At 38.8% G+C, this 20,631-nt stretch overlaps 1 protein-coding gene across 1 annotated transcript in view; it reads right to left on the bottom strand.

Moving 5' to 3' along the window:
• The window catches only part of eys (eyes shut homolog), an 804,562-nt gene that overhangs the window by 770,699 nt on the left and 13,232 nt on the right, over positions 1–20,631 (bottom strand). Inside the window, exon 3 of the mRNA XM_062969072.1 lies at positions 6,270–6,467. The gene's annotated coding sequence lies outside the window, so the exon portion shown is untranslated. The remainder of the gene's footprint in view (positions 1–6,269; positions 6,468–20,631) is intronic.

The raw sequence follows: 20,631 nt of genomic DNA, 5'->3' as shown, positions 1-20,631 counted from the left end.
GGTGTGAAGATAATCTACAGCATTTTCCAACCACCAATGCAGGGTAAAGGTGGTTATCCCAAATTTTACCTCAGGTTAGCAGAAATCAAGGAATGCTCTGGGGCTTCCTGAAGCTCTGGGGGAGTCATAAAAATCTGGGCTGCTTCAGAGAAATCAGCTCAACAGAGACTAGGGGCATCATCATTTTCCCCCTGCACTCAGACCCCTTCTCCCACCCCCTCCTTTCTCTAGGTTGTGCAGTCACCTGTGTCCAGATGTAGTCAGGAAGTTTCCAAAGCCCCATGGCCACTGCCACAGTGATAAAGGATGAAAAAGTTAAGTGGGGCTGAATTGCATGTGGCCTGACTGAAATGTTGGGACTTTGGCCTGCCACAGCAGCAAGATGGAAATTGCATTATGATAGCAGTCCCCAGGGCCAGACCAGAATATTGCTCCACATTTTGTGGCTTGTGTAGATGTTCTTCAGTTAAAAACTTAGAAATTTTGTGGATAATTATGTTCAAAAATGTGTTCAAATGTGCAATTTCATTAAGGTTTTCTTGTAAATGGCAAATCCAACAGAATAAAATTGGAAACTGGATCAAATCAGTGCTACATTGAACATTTCATACATTTTCTTTGGCTATTCTCCTTCAGTATGACAGGAAAAATGCTTTCATAAAAATGGTAAAAGAAGATGAGATGTTGGAGAAATTTGTGTGGATGGAGTTGTGGTATTGAATATATTGTGTATGTAGTTGCAAAGATTTTCAAGGGAAATGGGAAAGTGTCCCCAACCTCCATAGCCCCTACAATTTAGATAAATGCCAGGAGATGTTAGGACCACAGGTCAAGATGAAGAGGATGATTTCCTCCCAGCAGCAGAATCTGGGCCCAAGGGGGATAATCAGTCTGACACTGCAGAAATTGCTCCTGCTGAGCAGGGATAGAGAGGGATGAGTATAGGCAGAATGAGGATCCTCAGGAGAAAGAGAAGGACTTAATTCTCCCGACCTGGTTGCAACTCAGGGTGGATGTCATTCAGCTGCAAAGGTCCAATCGGTTGGTACAAAGAAAAAGAGAGCGGCTCTAAAGACTTGGCAGGAGCAGCCTAAAGGGTTGGTGTTTGAAACAGCTTCTTTGCTGGAAACAATTATTGTGTATTGAATGTTTCAGCCAGTAATCTTGACCTTGTATCTTGGACTTTCTGTTTGGACATTTGGTGAGCCCTTGCTATTGACCTTTGGAGTGGACATTCGGATACTCTTTGTGCTTTGTGCTTGTTTGGACTGATTCTGTTGTGACTTTGAACTACATCTGACTACTCTTACAAGGATTGGTTGCAGCTTCCTGACAGGAGAAGACAGGGGATTGCTACTCCATATATTTTTTATATTGGGAATTTCATGTAGCTAGAGAAGCCGTAGAGTGATAGGGAGGTGTGTAAGAGAAAATTGTAATAGTTGAAGTCCAAAAACAATATTAAAATAAACCTTATCATGCTCTATGGATGCAATATAACACTGACAACCTGTTTCATGGAGGAAGAAAAGCTTCAGGAAATTGGAGTATTCATTTTCATACAACACCAGTTTCACTTCTTTTTCAAAACTAGACCTAATATTTCCGCTGCCATGCTCTTAAAAGTGATTGCAGGAAAGGAATGAGAGCTAAGATTTCTACTCAATCAGTTCTCAGCAGTTTTAACCTTTGAACATGAGTGGTCACCCAAACGGTATAGTGAATCTTATCTTCTGCTAACACAATGAACCGCTGGTTTTACAAAATGAAATACATCATGAAGAACTGAGACCACATTTTTCAGAAGATAATATTTTTCCTAAGAAAATCTATTATATTTTTCTGTTCCCCATCTCTTAAAAAACAGAAAACTATTTTCAGAATTTTCTCAAAAGATGTGCACTGTTTTTGTGACCTTATCCCCCATATATAGAATAACACTAGTGGAATTTTGCATTGTGAGCAATGCAAAACACTGCTAATATTCTTTGAATGGCTCGATAGACAAGCAGATTAACAACCATGGGAGGAAACAAAAGCTGTGATACAGCTACTCTTAATAATAAACCTCCACCTCCAGTATAAAATTTGTACAAACCTTTCCAGCTCACCCCACTCACAATACCCTGCTCTGGTAACATTGAGTTATGCATTAGGAAACAGCCATTAGACAGTTGTGTCAATAACAAAGCAATTCATGCAACACATTGCATAACCTCCTCATTTAGGTGGAGGTACCACAGTTGGACAAGTTGGCCAGGGCTTCTGGGGTTTCGAGTCCCAAACACCTGGAGGACCAAAAGTTGGACACCACTGATCTAACTCATATAGAGGCCACCAGGCTGAGGTTAGACAATCCTGTTCTTGAGTACATGTTGCTTACCTACATTTTTTCTCCTCTCCTCTGACTAGAAACAGCACAGCATTTCTAGTCATGGAAAAATACTGTTTGATGAACTTGTGGAATATGGATAGCACCTGGGTAGTGACTATGAATGTCATGATGCAATATCTAAGGGATATGGTAACGGTTGAGTCATAACAATGTGAAGGTTATTGCAAAGGGGTTGCATCAGCCACTGTCCCTTACAGATGATCTATCAGCAGGTGGCTATATAAGGAGGATGAAAGAATTCATCTTTCTCTCTCCTTTATGACATGGTTTATCTGCTTATGTTGTATGTGACTATCTGATGACTCTGATTGTAGGCAAGAACAAAGTGGATATGCATATGCTTGTAAATATTGCAACAGTGAAGATTAAAGCATCCAGATATTTTGGATGAAAACCTGAATTCGTGAGTTTACTAAACAGTGTATGCAGATAAGGTCAGTTGGACTCTGCTGATAGATGGGCTGAAGCATGTTTTTGCTGTGAAAGGACTCTGCTGTATTTTTGCTTTCTTCAGGGATACTTGCTATCCAGCTTGCAGTGGTTTGAGGAAACTATAAATCACTTCATGACCAGCATCCTATGATATCCTCTCCTCTCCCTTCTCTTCCCTACAGATTATGATCCAGTTTGAGGGGAGTGCTTTTAAAGTATGGGTGTTAATCTTCACTTGATTTTATTCTCTGGCACAAAAAATAAGATATTTCCCTTTCTTCCCTATAAATGGAATATATATATATATATATATATATATATATATATATATATATATATATATATATATAGCCATTTGGGTGATTTTTCACCAGAATTTAGAATGCTATTTTAACAAAGAAATAATTTGCAATGGAAAGACTTTATATTGTAAAATGCACAAAAATTGTATTGTGCGAAAATACAACATGTACAAACGCAGCAAGTACAAAAACCTATTTTATGCAAACAAAAATGTTCACAAAGAGTCTCAAAATACCAAAAGGAAATGGGGGACAAAATCCTTCTCATAATGTGTTGACATGTCTCAAGATAAAATGTAAAGATATTATTTTGTACTGTGACGCTTTGATGCTAGAGATTCCCCTGTCCCCATAAATGTTTTCCCAAGGTACCTTTTCCCAAAGGGAGGAGATCTATGATTTTGTATCTGAATGTGTGCATGTATGTGTTAGTATGCCAGAGGAGGGAAAAAACATTTATTTTCTAGAGATGCAATTTTCACACTGTGCCACTTTATTAAAAAGAAACAGTGCAAGAGCTTGAATTTGACAGCCTTGATCAGCTCCTCTCATGTGCTTCCATGTTTCAACCCAAGCCCCCTGAGCTAACCATCAGCCCATCCTCTTTTTCATCATTAGAGATGTAAAAAGAGAAGTATCTTTAGAGAGCTACATCTGTACAAGGGACCCAGTGACAGCAATGATTGCAGTTCTTACAGGCAGAGATTTATTATAGCCTCACACAGGTCCCTGGGTTCTTCATTATCTCTAAGATTTACCATGTAATCTATGCTGTCACTCAGTCTCTGCACATGTAACTGCTATTACTCTCATTAAATGCTTCAAGCCCTTTGTTCCAAGAATATTTTTCTCTGACTACAAGGCAATGCAGGGATTTTTCTTAATTTGCAGTTTTAAGTTGGAACTGAAGCAGGGCACCTTCCCTCCCTTTTAAGTTGCAAATCAAATCTCAGTAGCTATTTACTTTAACAGGTACCCACACAGCAAACTGAACAGTAAGATTCAAGGAAGGGACATCAAACAATTTTAAATTATGTATTCAATATTCACATCTATGGGAATTTAAGCAATTGTGTGCTGCGATAGGGGTGGTGGAGGAGGTATTTGCGTTGATGCATCTATGCAACATGGTATGCTAGATACAAGTCTGGATTCTATAATGAGAAATAAATAATATTAACCCAGATCTGTGGTCCTGAGCAAAAGAATGGCTCTCCAGCCTGCGGGCTGTGGCGCAGGCTGGAGAGCAAGCCAGCTGCAACCAGCTGCAATGAATCACTCTGACCAGGAGGTCATGAGTTCGAGGCCCGCTCGGAGCCTATGTTTGTCTTGTCTTCGTTCTATGTTAAAAGGCATTGAATGTTTGCCTATATGTGTAATGTGATCCGCCCTGAGTCCCCTTCGGGGTGAGAAGGGCGGAATATAAATGCTGTAAATAAATAAATAAATAATAAACGCACACCCATGTTCCTTCTCTCTATGCACACATACCAGTTCCAACTATGAATTTTGCAGATGCAAATTCCTCGTAATATGTAGTTGGAACTGAATGAGTTCAGGAATAGAAAAGCCAAAGTTTATTTCCCAGACTTGATTATAGTGTGGCACCTTTTCTCCCATGCCTTAGCCTTATGGAATTATTGCTCCCTGATGATGTCTGGTGGAACAAGCAGCCTTAGCCACCTTCTCAGATGAAATGGTTCCTGTCATGTGATGGAGGACGAGGTCCAATGGAACTGGACATCACAAATAATGTCATAACTTCCCATATTCAGATGATACTCCTGTTGTAGTCTGTCAGCATGCAGGTGACTTATGCCCTGCTGAGTATTTTATAATGTCTATGAATGCAAAATAAAGTTATCTTATATCAGTCTCCCCACCATCCTTCTTCATAGCCAGCAGGTGCATGCAGGGACGTAGCCAGAAAAAAAAAATTGGGAGGGGTTTTGACAATTTCAGGGGGGGGATGAACCCCTAACACACACACACACACCCGCTACAAACCTGTCAATATCTGCTTGAGATAGTGCCTGGAGGGACTCTTAATGTTTTGTGTCTCATAGACTTAGCATGGGGATTTGGTTAACCAGTTAAAATTCATGAGTAAACCAGGTTTTTTTTTTCCGGGGGGGGGGGGATTGAACCCCTAACCCCCCCCCCTCCTCGCTACAGGCCTGGGTGCATGAGCAAAAAAAGAGATCTGTTCAGATGCTGATCAGGGTTAAAGAAGATGAGGTTTTCAGACACCTCCCATCAGTGAGTGAGGCCACAGTGAGTAACTTTGACAAGATTCCTTTATGGAACTTTGCACTTTGATTGACAGTTTAACAGATTTCCTTCTTTTGATGTGGCTGCTGGCTATTGAGGGAGTGGATTGGAGGAGAATATACCATTGTGGTAAAAGTGTCACAATCATAATTGTGTTTCTGAATAAGGAACAGCTGTAGATCCATAACTCTAGATTATGAATTCATTACAGAAATATAGATTGTTAGCTCATACTTTTTTCATTGTAGAAATACAGATTATTAGCTCACACTAGCCACCCTTACCATGCATACAAAAATTGCATGTCCATATTTTAGAATATGTTATACTACAGCTTGAGAAATAGCCTCATAAAATAACTGGAAAGATAACATACATATGAATGAACATGCAAAGAGTTAAAAGTCAGTAATGTTACAGGATTTCTCTCCTGCTCAGCCAAACTGAAGAGACAAGGTGTCATTCATTTTCATGATCTCATTTCAAGTGACATTCATACACATTGCAAACAATCCCATTGCTAACAGTCCTTCATTGCTGGATGGGGCATCTTTTAAAGTACCTGAAAATTACCATCAAATATATTGGACAAAAGGCATTTGGGCTAATTGAAGCATCGGAAGTGACAATTCGAAAAATCTCATTAGAATTTCTCATTAGCTGGTGTTGTGACCTCTGGAAACATAAACCTCTGTGCCAGAAAATAAGACGTTCTGGCAAACTCTCCTTCCTTCAGAAACAGAATACCGAAGTGTAGCTGGGACATGCACACTAGTGAATGTTGTCTGCTTATCTCCCTGAAATGATTCAGATTCAGTGACAAGAGTGCTCTGAATGATAAAAAGAGCAATTGAACACACTGAACTCACCATCATAGCAATATCCATGGAGGCAAGGGTTGGAACTGCATTCATTGATGTTGATTTCACAGCGAGGGCCTGCAAAACCCTTCTTACACTGGCATTGAAATCCAAAGGGAAAGGAAGCCAAATCTCTCTCTTTTTGACATATAGCTCCATTCTCACAGGGATTCCCAGCCTCACAAGGCTGGAATTCACAGTTAACACCTGGGAAAAAAAGAAAAGGAAACTAATACTCTTTAATGAATCATTATCTTGGCTTTATATATACACCATATGTTATCCTAGGTTAACTTCTGCAGTTTAAAATCTGTTCTAATGTCTCATTTCTATTTAACAAACAGAGCAAAGCAATTCCATACAGGTAAGACTAAACTGTCATTCCATTTAATAACAGACATTAAACAAATTATATGCGATGATAGTGAGGGGAGGCTAGGAATAACATTCTTGTGATCAGGTTATGGAGACCATATTAAAAGACATTTTGATAAATCTGAAGAAAGGTACAATGTAACTGAAAAACTGATGTTTTCCTCCCTGTTATATTAAGTATTTTAAAACACCAGAGTGCATGCCATTTGATCTGATCTAAGGGTCATCTAAATAAACATTGAAATGTGAACCTACCCTGATTTGGGTTCTGGCTATCCCCATTATGTTTCTTCTCTTCTGATAAGTCTTGTGCATGAAACTGGGTTTATCCAACTTAGCCTCATATTAGTAAAAATTGAGGGATGCTCCCAAGTTTGTCCGGAATTGTGAAGTATCTCTGTGGCATTGAGGCAGTGTGGACAGCAAGATCAGTCCAATTCAGACTAGTCCATTGTCCACATTGGACCCTGCTGTCACTCAGTTTTCTCTGAACTCATCAGTGCAAGGAAAAATGTGAGTATGATAGAAGTAGACAGACTGACCCATTCCTGACAGAAACCATATTATTTCACATACCCTGTTTCCCCAAAAATAAGACATCCCCTGAAAATAAGACATAGCGCATCTTTGAGAGCAAAAATTAATATAAGACACTGTCTTATTTTCGGGGAAATATGGTATTATACCTGTTTGCCACCAAATTAACCAATTTCTAAATTGTTACCAGATGTAGCTGAAGATGCCCTAACTCAGGATTTTATTGCACAAGGCAGGCCCTATCACATGATGATGTGCGTATCCTCCTGATCGTCTATCACCCCCTGTGATTCTCCCATCCCTACCTGTTAATTGATAAAAGCCACCAAAAGCACCCTATACTGCAATGTTCCTGTCAACTTCTTTGGTGTAATATTCTGGCATATCAGCAGTAAAATGATATCAGGGGGCAAGATTTTCCTCCTCTTCTCCTCTCTATTCCCAAGCTGGCTGTTTTCCTTATCTTTTATTTTCTCTTTTATCTTAATATTTGACTTCTTTTGTTTTTAAATGCTGGAATTTCACAATTGTACTAAATTAAACATTTAAAAATAAGGAACAGTAGTTTCGCAAGACATTAGGGTTACAAGGATGCGTGGAAGTATGATCATGGGACCATGAATTGGCAAATCATCTCACTTACACAATGAAGAAAGGTACAATATTGAGGATGCTCAACATGGTATGTATCTGTTATCAATGTTAATGCAGCTGCTGATTTAGGCAATAAAGTCCTTAGCATTTCTGCAGCCTTCTGGCATTATGCAGCAACTTGACCATAGGCATGAGTGCTTTGCACTCACCACAAAATTATTAATTTATTAGAATGCCATAATGCCATTACACAATTTTCAGTTTGCACAAGAAACAGTATTTTTGTTTTGTAAATTTCTGCCTCACTGTTCATCCTAACAGAGCATTCCAGAAAAAAAGAATGTGAGATCTTAAGATTTCAAAATCTGAGGGCTTATTTATCTTCATTCTTAAGTCTAGCCTAGCTGTGAAAAGTATGGAAATAATGTAATGCAGTGACATTTCATGCTGCTTGAGGACCTGGCCCAGTGCTGAATTTAAGAAAAAAATCAGCTTCTATTGTCCAAGGGATTGTGAGCGGTTCTCTGCTGTAAAACACTGCACTTATTTATAAACAATAAAATCTTTTTTAAACCAATAGTTTGTGCTAGAATTGTTGATCTGTTTGATGAAACCTGGAATTACTCCAGCTCAAGATCCAATCAACAGGATATTTTGTTGATTGATTAGTTAAGTTCAAATCTTCAGGATGTCTGTGTGTGGTAAAATGGATAAATCAATTTCAGAAGAAAGCGTAAGGAAAAGGTCACAAAGGTGGAGCCCTTCACTTTGTTTCATGAAAGATATTGGGTATTAAAGGTTAGCTACAAATGATGTCATGAAAATGCAGCAGATGCCAGACAGGAACCTGAGATCTACTGAATCCCCCAATTATATATATCTTTCAGACTTCCATTAGTCAAGTTTTCACTGATAAAAATGTAGCACTGAAAATGAAGAAAAGGGTTAAGAATGAACTACTATATTCTTTGATACCTAATTATCTGGAGATCATCAATGGGAGTTGTAGTTTGGTGAGATACCAGCATCCTTTGGCAAAGCAGGCTAATACCTTGTAAAACTTCAGCTCTCATAATTCCATAACATTTAGCCATGGCAGTAAAAGTGGTGTTAAATGGCATTAATTCTACAGTGTAGATCCACCTTGGGTCAGTTTATCTACACATCAAATGCTTATGAACTCAAATTGAACTCAAGTTAATGATCTGTAAGTTCTAGACCCACACATCTTGATGAGCTCACTCATCTACTTTTAAAAATTAAAATGCTGTATTTTTTCCTTCTAATTGATAAACAAATAGTGTTTGCTGAGACCAGAAATAACAGGAAACCATGATGTTATGTGGGCATTGTTTTATCGTACATCATATTAATAAGATCATCCAGGCTGTCAGAAGGAATGTTAGCATATCAAAACAGAAAGGAATTTTGGATACATAATTCCATATAGTTGGACTTGAAACAAAAGCTCAGATTTTCTAAGGAAGTGGATTTAAAAGATCTAATAAGATATGTCGCAAAACCACAGTTTTCCTCCAGTGTCTTATTGAAACTCAGACTAAAAAAACCTTAGCATCACTGTGATTTATGAGTTACAAGAAATAAGTAAATTAGATTTTCACTTTAGTCAGAAAGCATAATGCAATGCGAAAATATCAAGAATCAAAGTATTCCTGGTGGATAAAAACCTAATTAAAAAGAAGCTGACACACTCCCTAGTGAACTCTGTTTGTTCTTATTTAGCACAATAATTTTAATAGTGGGAAAAGTTAATACAAACAAATCTCAGGGTACTACTTATTACCAGAATCCCATTATTTTCATTTTTAATATTATCTCTTAGGTTTCTTTAGTACAGCATGTTTTCTGTTTTATTATCCCGTAGTACTTTGGAAACTGCCATCTACACTATGCAAACTGAACTTGTGTTAACATAAATGTGAGCTTTCCTCAAGGAATCCTGGGACTTGTAGGGTATGAGGCCTTTATTGTTCAAATACAAAGAAATACATATTTTGGGGTTACTAGAATGGAATGCATTATGTCTAATCCATTTTAAGCTTTCAAGAATAACATAATCCTATGATCATTTCTGGAAATTTCTTATTCTCCCAAAATATACAAGATAATTGTTTTTCTTCAATATCATCCTCATGAGAAATAAGGATCATAAGGTAGAATATGATTTCTATGGTTGTCATTATCTCACCTTTTACTTGGTGAAAGATCAGTTTCATGTAATTGAACACCTCAATTAGATAAACTAATTACATTTTCCATTGCTAGAGACAGAATGTATTGGCTTTTTGAACTACTTAGGAGATTTCTACCATGTACTTATACAAGTCCAATCAGAGATAAGTTCTGCAATGTTCAATGGGCTTACTTCCAGGTAGAATGTATAGGATTGCAGGCAAGGAAGTGTGTAATATTTCTAACTGTACAGGTTATAAAGATAGCCTTCACTAGAAGTTGTCAGAGAAATGAATCTGATCATAAAATACAATTAAATGGGAGTAAAGAAAAATACAACCCCCCCCCCCCCCCAAATCAGTTTCAAAAGATCATTGACCAGATGCTGATAAAGTAGAAGCAATTCAATAGTTGTATAGTCAATAGTTTCAGGCTTATTTAAAGAAGTGAAAGAAATCATGTCATTTAAATGACATAATTGTGATTTATGGATTAGTAATATTTTGGGATTCAACATTATTAAATTAGCAAAAATTTGTTGTTTGATTTCCAGCATTTTTTGTGGATTTTTGTAAATCTCATTTGGGTCTGCAAGAAATTTTTTTAAACTTTTTCTTCCTACTGTGAGTACAACTCTCAAAGGTTTAATGCTTTTGAAGATTATTTGATTTAGGATCATGATCTGCAAACAATTCACATTTTTTTTGTGTGTTCAGAAAATGCTGCTTTCTCTACCAACAACCCACATACATTTCTTTATGGAGAATATGTCCTGAACTACAGTTAGCCACTCACGCTCACTGGGGTTAGGGATGCAAGATACTTTTGAAAGTGGAAACATTGCAACTATCATAAGACCCCCCCCCCAACATATATGCTAGAACAGGGGTCCCCAAACTAAGATTCATGAGCCAGATGCAAGCCTCCAAGCTCATATACCTGGCCCCCACCCTAAACTTTAGACTTAGGACTGCCCCATGGCACACAAGAAGGGTTCTAATTAACTTGACTATCTCATCAGTCAAAAGTAGATCCACACTTCCATTGAAATACTGGTAGGTTTATGTTGGTTAAAATTGTTCTTCATTTTAAATATTGTATTGTTCTTTCAAACTCTTTTGCACTACAAATAGGATATGTGCACTGGGTATAGGAATCAATTCATTTTTTTAAAAAAACTATAGTCTGGCTCCTCAATTAGTTAAATGGCAGCTATAACCTTATGAATACTCGAATTCATAACAGAGAAATGTGTAGGGCTGACCATAATAAGATTCTTGTTCATTCAAGATTTTCCTCTGGGATCTGAATCTTTATAAATATTCTTCCATTACTATTGTACAGTAGACAATGTACAACCAAAAAAAACCAAGGAAAGAATTCCCCTGGACTGTAGGGCGATGGACTCTCCTTCTTTTAGACATTTTTAAACAGAGATTGAAGAAGCATACATAACTGTAGTTACGTATTTCTGCATGGCAGCAGGTTGAACTTCCTCTTCCAACCTAGAATTGTATTGGCTTTTCTTATCCACCGCATTACACTGTTGATTTTATGGTCCCACTGAAAGTAATATAGTGCAGATGAATAGCAAAGGTATGAGTACAGTGTATTTGGTCATCCTTCCAACACAAGTTATTTATGTATTGATTTATTAAACATATATTGCCTATTTCCATTAAAAATAGTACTCAGTGCAGCAGCTAATATGTACCCAAATCTCTTTAGTTGTGTCAAGGTCACTAAAGACTCGGTGCTTTTTTAGATTGTTTTAAGTTGATGGTGCTGAAAGTACTCTCACTTTAAGATATGCTGATATAAGGCAAGGGTGAGTCTGACTGAAGTCCTAATGGTTCAACACTTTGGTAGCAGTTGTGTTTTTTCCTATGATCACACAGTGGTAGTGAAGGGAAGCAGATAAATTCTACAAGCTCTGATAATCTGTTTCCTTTTGCTTTTCACAAGTCATTGAAGCCATGGATGTTTCCCCCTTCTGCTTCCACCTGTTACACTGACTGGTTATGTCAAGACCTTAGTCTCTGTGTTCTGGTTCCTATAGCTTCCACCACCTTGAGCCATAATGAAAAGCTGGCAGGAGTTGTGCCATGTTTTCTTGGAAGCCCAATTTACTTTGTGTAAATGCAGAAGCAGTAGCCAGTGTAAACTGCTTCCTGACTGTGCTTGTGGTTCTAGAAACACATTCAATAAGGCCACTGCTCTTTTGCTGTGGGGACTGGAGAGGACCTGTGTCAGCTGTTTCCAAACAAATACAAGCAAACATTGGAGGACGAACAACTGATCTCTCTTCCTTTTGTGAAGTGTTCCCATTTGAGTCAGATTCACAGGATTGCTATTTTAAAAATGTGAAACTCCCAGAACTCTGTCAGTGGTGGGAATTTCTCCAGACACCTGAAATTAACACACACTTGTCAGAACCTGTCTCCCCATACTGTGGTCATGTCCTTGAATTTCTAGAGGAATTGTTTATTAAGCCATCAGAGTAAATCTGCAGCAAAAGAAATAAGACTTTACAGAATGTTTCACATCTTCCTTTAAACACAATTCCACCTCTCTCCCCCCCTCTCTTTCTTTATGCACAGCATACATACCCAGAGAAATGCAAAAGCATAGTGTACTTATAAGTGTGACATTTCACTTCAAAAAAATTAGCAAAATTTCAGCATGTGTTGAAAATCACAGTAAAAATAATGTGTTTTTTTTTTTGCTCACGAAGAACAAATGTATTAACTGAATTCTGGCTCATGGTTGTGTGAAATTTCACAACTTGAGACAAAACCCCTATTGCATGATAGACAAATCTATGCAAAGCTGTCAGAGAACAAAAGCGAGGGTCTTTTTAGAAAAGTGTTAAGTGTCTTAAGTGCTGTCTTCCTTTTTCTTCAGGTGGAGTGGCATTTAAAGTCACATTCAGTCTATATTTTCTCTGGTGGCCAAGGTTAGGCATTGGGGTGGCAGAGAATATAAATCATTGTTGTACGATGTAAAAATAGCACCAAATTTCAGTAGCAACACTTTTTTCCCACTTCTTCTCTAATGTTTTCTGTGTTTGCACTCGATCATTTTTGGTACCACAATATTTGTGTCACTCCATTAGCTATCTTACCCCCCTCTCTACTGTTCAAGTCACCGCATTTCTAATAACAGAGCTAAAAGGTTTTTCCAAGGTTACTGTGAACCACCTCAAGGTTTTCCAGAATAAATCTAATGAAAATGATTTTGCTGGAAATGTTTTCTATTACAATGCCACTTAACAACAGCAGTAACAACAAAAACCATTGCAACTTATTGGCTAATGTGACACACAGTGGAGATTTTACAACTGCCTAGAGAGAAGGTCTTGATTTGTATAAACTCTGCTTTCTCAAAGTTGGGGTTTTCAGCTTCATTAGTATAAATTGGCATAATTATTTGTAAGATATCAACATTATAATTTCTAATCAGTCTTGGTTTAGGCTAATAGCTCTAAATAATGGCTTACAGTAATGCGTTGTGAACATTATAGTCCAGGGAACAGTAGGAATCATGTATTAAATATTCACACGATGATGTTAGGTATTAAATCTAATGTTGCACTAGAGTGTACCTTCTAGTATAATGGGACTTTCTCCCTCCCCTCCTCACCCCTTGAAGCCCTCCATGCCATCTGAAAATCTAGTCTAGAGACTTTTCCAGCCCGCTGAATCAAATTATCCGGATGCTGTCCTCTCCAAACAGATTGAAAGCATTTAATCCATTTTCAAGACATCATAAGACCTTCCGTTATGACCTTCCTTAAGCCTGTGACCCTACTGTAGTGTTTAAGGCTGTGACATCCACTGTAGAACATGCCATCCACCAGTTATGGCCCTAGAGGACCTTTGGTTATTCTCCCAAAAGGTTCCAACAGGATAGATTTATCACTAACCATGCTTTGTTGGAGCATGGTGCCTATATTTCATCTGCATGTCAGGGCAGATCAAGATAGCTATAGAACCTGTAGAATTTAAAGCCTTACAGTTCCTCCAACAGGGAAGAAAAATGATCAAAGCCACTGGGAAGTATTTTTCAAAAACTGCATCAACAGCACCTTTCTACCACAGTTTCCAGTCACATGATGGCAAGCTGGGACAAGATGGCCAGTTTAAGAAGGTGACAGCTAATTTACCAAAGTTTCTTTCCCTACACTTCAGGATTCTGCAGCCCACCTGCAAAATGATTGATGTCTTTGAAATAGGTTCAATACAGCTTTAGGTTTCTCATCTATACAATCAGTTAGGTGATCAGTTTCACCCACAACAAGGGCTATTTGAGGATAACACACATAGACATGTGTAAAAGTCTCTTCACAAACAAGAGGCACAAAACTTTTCTGACGGGGGGGGGGGAGAATTTCAATATCCTTCCTCTGCCACCATTTTATATGTAACTAGCTGTGCCCGGCCACGCGTTGCTGTGGCGAAGTATGGTGGTATGGGAAATAAAGTATTGAGGAATTGGTGGTAGTTAAGGTAAAGGGTAAAGGTTTTCCCCTGACGTTAAGTCCAGTCGTGTCCAACTCTGGGGTTTGGTGCTCATCTCCATTTCTAAGCCGAAGAGCCGGCGTTGTCCGTAGACTCCTCCAAGGTCATGTGGGATGACTACATGGAGCGGTGTTACCTTCCCGCCGGAGCAGTACCTATTGATGCACTCACATTTGCATGTTTTCGAACTTCTGGGTTGGCAGAAGCTGGAGCTTACAGTGGGGGCTCTCTCCGCTCCCCCAATTCAAACCTGTGGCCTTTCAGTCCAGAAGTTCAGCAGCTCAGCGCTTTAACACGCTGTGCCATCAGGGGATATTATTTCCTAAAGGTTGTGAATATACAATATTTCTGATTGGTTTTTTTTGTTTGTTGGAGGCAAGTATGAATGCTGCAATTAGGAAAAATGATTAGGATGTAATGGCCTTGCAGCTGTAAAGCCTGGTTGTTTCCTCCCTGAGTGAATTTTTTATTGGGAGGTGTTAGCTGGCCCTGATTGTTTCCTGTCTGGAATTCCCTTGTCTTCAGAGTGGTGTTGTTTGCGATATTTTATGTGGTTCTACTGTCTGTGGCCCTGAGAAAACAGAGGATTTGCCAGACTTTGATGATGGGAATACTTTGTTGGGAGGTGTTAGCTGGCCCTGATTGTTTCCTGTGTGGAATTCCCCTGTTTATTTACTGTCCTGGTTTTAGAGATTATACTGTTCTGCATTATTCTATCCCAGTAATTATTTCATATTAAAGTAGAATCTCACTTATCCAACATTCGCTTATACAATGTTCTGGATTATCCAACGCAGTCTGCCTTTTCATAATCAATGTTTTTGTAGTCAATGTTTTAAATTCATTGTGATATTTTAGTGGTAAATTTGTAAATACAGTACAGTAGAGTCTCACTTATCCGGCAGAACGTTGGATAAGCGAATATGTTGGATAATGAGGAATTAAGGATAACCCTATTAAACATCAAATTAAGTTATGATTTTACAAATTAAGCACCAAAACATCATGTTAGACAACAAATTTGTCAGAAAAAGTAGTTCAGTACACAGTAATGCTATATAGTAATTACTGTATTTATGAATTTAGCACCAAAATATCATGATATATTGAAAGCATTGACTACAAAAATGCGTTGGATAATCCAGAACGTTGGATAAGCGAGTGTTGGATAAGTGAGACTCTACTGTAAATACTACATAGCATTACTGCGCATGGAACTACTTTTTCTGTCAAATTTGTTGTATAATATGATGTTTTGGTGCTTAATTTGTATAACGATTACCTAATTTGATGTTTAATTGGCTTTTCCTGAATCCCTTCTTATTATCCAACATATTCATTTATCCTGCCGGCCTGTTTACGTTGGATAAGTGAGACTCTACTGTATATTTCTAATCTTATATTATCTGCTCAGAACTGGATTATATGAGGCCCCTTCTTCACAGTTGTATAAAATGCACACTGAAGTAGATTATATGGTAGTGCGGAGTCAAGATAATCCAGTGCAAAGCAGATAATATAAGATTATAAATGGGTTCTATAGCTGTGTGGAAGGGCCTTGAGTCTACACTGCCATATAATCCAGTGCAAATCTGATAATCTGTGGAAGAAGTCTAAGTGAGGCCTAAATCTGCCTGTCCCCTAACTGAAACCTGGCTGTCCCTTGGTTGCTAGGCAACGAAGTGGGCAGAGATTAGCCCTCTAAACTGGCAGCAATTGGATAAAAAAAATTATTGCTCTCCCTCTAATTAGGACTTTATTTTTCTTTTCTTTTTGTTGTATCAACCTTGAGGCGTGGATGATGGGTTGTGTTGTCAAATTTTGAGGTTGGGGGGCCTGTACTTTTGTTGTTTTGTGAATTGCCGTGATGCCATCACTCTTTTATATATATAGACTAGCTGTGCTCGACCACGCATTGCTGTGGTGAAGTATGGTGGTATGGGAAATAAAGTATTGAGGAATTGGTGGTAGTTAAGGTAAAGGGTAAAGGTTTTCCCCTGACATTAAGTCCAGTTGTGTCTGACTCTGCGGGTTGGTGCTCAACTCCATTTCTAAGCCGAAGAGCTGGCGTTGTCCATAGACTCCTCCAAGGTCATGTGGCCAGCATGACTGCATGGAGTGCCGTTACCTTCCTGCCGGAGCAGTACCTATTCATCTACTCTCATTTGCATGTTTTTGAACTTTAGGGTTGGTAGAAGCTGGGGCTAACAGTGGGGGCTCTCTCCGCTCCCCCAATTCAAACCTACGATCTTTCAGTCCAGAAGTTCAGCAGCTCAGCTCTTTAACACGCTGCGCCATCAGGGGATATTATTTCCTAAAGCTTGTGAATATACAATATTTCTGATTTGTTTTGTCTGTTGGAGGCAAGTATGAATGCTGCAATTAGGCAAAATGATTAGCATGTAATGGCCTTGCAACTTTAAAGCCTGGCTGTGTCCTCCCTGAGTGAATTTTTTGTTGGGAGGTGTTAGCTGGCCCTGATTGTTTCCTGTCTGGAATCCCCGTTTTCAGAGTGGTGTTCTTTGTGATATTTTATGTGCTTCTATTGTCTGTGGCCCCTAGAAAACAGAGGATTTGCCAGACTTTGGTGATGGGAATACTTTGTTGGGAGGTGTTAGCTGGCCCTGATTGTTTCCTGTGTGGAATTCCCGTTTTCAGAGTGTTCTTCTTTATTTAGTGTTCTGATTTTAGAGATTGAATTGTTCTGTTATATTATACCACATTAATGTTTACATATTCTGATTTTAGTGTTTTTGAATACTTGGAGCCAGATTGTATTCATTTTCACAGTTCACAGCAACATAATAATAATAAGTGTGTTAAAGCACTGAGCTGCTGAACTTGCAGACCGAAAGGTTGCAGGTTCAAATCCCGGGAGCGGAGTGAGCACCCGCTGTTAGCCCCAGCTTCTGCCAACCTAGCAGTTCGAAAACATGCCAATGTGAGTAGATCAATAGGTACCGCTCTGGTGGGAAGGTAACGATGCTTCATGCAGTCATGCCGGCCACATGACCTTGGAGAAGTCTACAGACAACGCCAGCTCTTCGGCTTAGAAATGGAGATGAGCACCAACCCCCAGAGTCAGACATGACTGGACTTAACGTCAGGGGAAAACCTTTACCTTATTTTAGTAGTAGTAATGATAGTAATAATAATGACTTTGGTAATACACACTGATTCAATCCCTTTTCAGCTTCCTTTCTGGAAGAATCCTTTCTTGGGAGGTGTTAGCTGGCCCTGATTGTTTCCTTTTTGGAATTTCCAATTTCCCTGCTTTCAGGGTGTTGCTCTTTATTTACTGTTCTGGTTTTAGAGATTATATTGTTCTGTATTATTCTACCACAGTAATTATTTCATATTACAGTAGAATCTCACTTATCCAACATTCGCTTATCCAATGTTCTGGATTATCCAACACAGTGTACCTTTTAGTAATATTTTTGCAGTCAGTGTTTTAAATTCATTGTGATATTTTGGTGGTAAATTTGTAAATACAGTAATTACTACATAGCATTACTGCACATGGAACTACTTTTTCTGTCAAATTTGTTGTATAACATGATGTTTTGGTGCTTAATTTATATAATGATGACCTAATTTGATGTTTAATCGGCTTTTCCTGAATCCCTTCTAATTATCCAACATGTTCACTTATCCAACGTTTTGCCGGCCTGTTTATGTTGGTTAAGTGAGACTGTACTGTATATTTATAATCTTATCTGCTTAGAACTGGATTATATGAGGCCCCTTCTACACAGCTGAATAAAATGCACACTGAAGTGGATTATATGGCAGTGTGGACTCAAGATAATCCAGTTCAAAGCAGATAATATAAGATTATAAATGGGTTATACAGTGTGGAAGAGCCTTGAGTCTACACTGCCATAAGGTAAAGGTTTTCCCCTGACGTTAAGTCCAGTCATGTCTGACTCTGGGGGGTTGGTGCTCATCTCCATTTCTAAGTCGAAGAGCCGGCGTTGTCTATAGACACTTCCAAGGTCATGTGGCCGGCATGACTCCATGGAGCGCCGTTACCTTTCCGCCAGAGCAGTACCTATTGATCTAATCGTATTGGCATGTTTTCGAACTGCTAGGTTGCCAAAATTATTTTTAAAATATTGCATCAAATTACCTTCAGGCTGCATGTATGAGATATATATATGAAACATAAACAAATTCTGTATTTAGACTTGGGTCCCATTTCCAAGATAGTATGTATGTATATGCAAGTACAGATATTCCAAAATCCCCTCAAAAGCCCAAATCTCAAACACCTCAGGACCTATGCATTTCAGATAAGGGATACCTAACCTATAACTGTTACATTTTTTCAGAAATTGAAATGCACTATTAAATTCCACCTATTGCTCCCAACAATTCTCCAAAGATCAGTAACTGGAGAAAGTTGCACTGAGATTTTCAAATCACACGCTGAAAATCGATAGATTTTCTATAAAGCCATGCAGTCATGCCAATTGCAAATGGAACACACCACAGACATGCAGACACACAGACTTAACATCATGCTGAAAGAAAATAAGTTGCATACCATACCTGCATAAAGTTCTGAAAATAACAAATGTTAAGTTCATTATGTCCATGAAATAAATAATTCTAAGGGCATAATTCTAAAAATTGCACAATTTTCAAATTATTTCATGATTAAATCGCAACTTAACAGATACTTAAAGATCTAGTATTTTATATGTAATTGGTTTTGAATGGCAAAAAAGTGGAAAAAAACAAGTTAATGCCACAAAATATATATTTATGGGTTTGATTTTTGTAAATTTAATTAATCTCTGATTAGATTACAATGTTCTCTCTAGACATCTCTATATCCTCTAGTATTGTTTATGGAAATAGTCATAGAGTCATGCTAGAATCATAGAATCATGTAATAGTAGAGTTGGAAGAGACCTCATGGGCCATCCAGTCCAACCCCTTGCCAAAAGCAGGAAAATCACATTCAAAGAATCCCCGACAGATGACCGTCCAGCCTCTGCTTAAAAGCCTCCACCACAGTCCAGGGGAGAGAGATCCACTGCTGAACAGTTCTCACGGTGAAGAAGTTCTTCCTGATGTTCAGGTGGAATCTCCTTTCCTGTAGTTTGAAACCTTTGTTCCGCGTCCTAGTTTCCAGGGCAGCAGAAAACAAGCTTGCTCCCTCCTCCCTATGACTTCCCTTCACATATTTGTACATGGCTATCATGTCTCCTCTCAGCCTTCTCTTCTACAGGCTAAACATGCCCAGCTCTTTAAGCCACTCCTCATAGGGCTTGTTCTCTAGTCCTTTAATCATTTTAGTCGCCCTCCTCTGGACACTTTCCAGCTTGTCAACATCTCCCTTCAACTGCAGTGCCCAGAATTGGACACAGTATTCCAGGTGTGGTCTGACCAAGGCAGAATAGAGGGGGAGATCCCTGGATCTAGACACTATACCCCTATTTATGCAGGCCAAACTCCCATTGGTTTTTTTGCCACCTCATCACATTGTAGGCTCATGTTTAACTTGTTGTCCACGAGGACTCCAAGATCTTTTTCACACGTACTGTTGTTGAGCCAGGCGTCCCCCATTCTGTATCTTTGCATTTCATTTTTTCTGCCTAAGTGAAGTATCTTGCATTTGTCCCTGTTGAACTTCATTTTGTTAGTTTCGGCCCATCTCGCTAATCTGTCAAGATCATTTTGAATTCTGCTGCTGTCTTCTGGAATGTTAGCTATCCCTCCCAGTTTGGTGTCGTCTGCAAACTTGATGATCGTGCCTTCAAACCCTTTGTCTAAGTCATTAATAAAGATGTTGAACAGAACCAGGCCCTGGACAGAACCCTGCAGCACTCCACTTGTCACTTCTTTCCATGATGAAGACAACGCATTGGTGAGCACCCTTTGGGTTCGTTCGCTTAACCAATTACAGATCCACCTGAGTTTTGCCTAGCCCACATTGGACTATCATGTTTGCCAGAAGGTCATGGGGGACCTTGTTGAAGGCCTTACTGAAATCCAGATATGCTACATCCACAGCATTCCCGCATCTACCCAGCTTGTAACTCTATTGAAAAAAGAGATCTACAAATACTAGAATTCTACAAATACTGTTGACTGTTAATGGCAAGTTCAAACTTGCCGTTGACATGAGGAAGAATGTGCTG

The sequence above is a fragment of the Anolis carolinensis genome, chromosome 1, assembly GCF_035594765.1.
Source record: "Anolis carolinensis isolate JA03-04 chromosome 1, rAnoCar3.1.pri, whole genome shotgun sequence".
Taxonomy (NCBI): Eukaryota; Metazoa; Chordata; class Lepidosauria; order Squamata; family Dactyloidae; genus Anolis; species Anolis carolinensis.
This window is presented reverse-complemented; position numbering and strand designations above follow the sequence as displayed.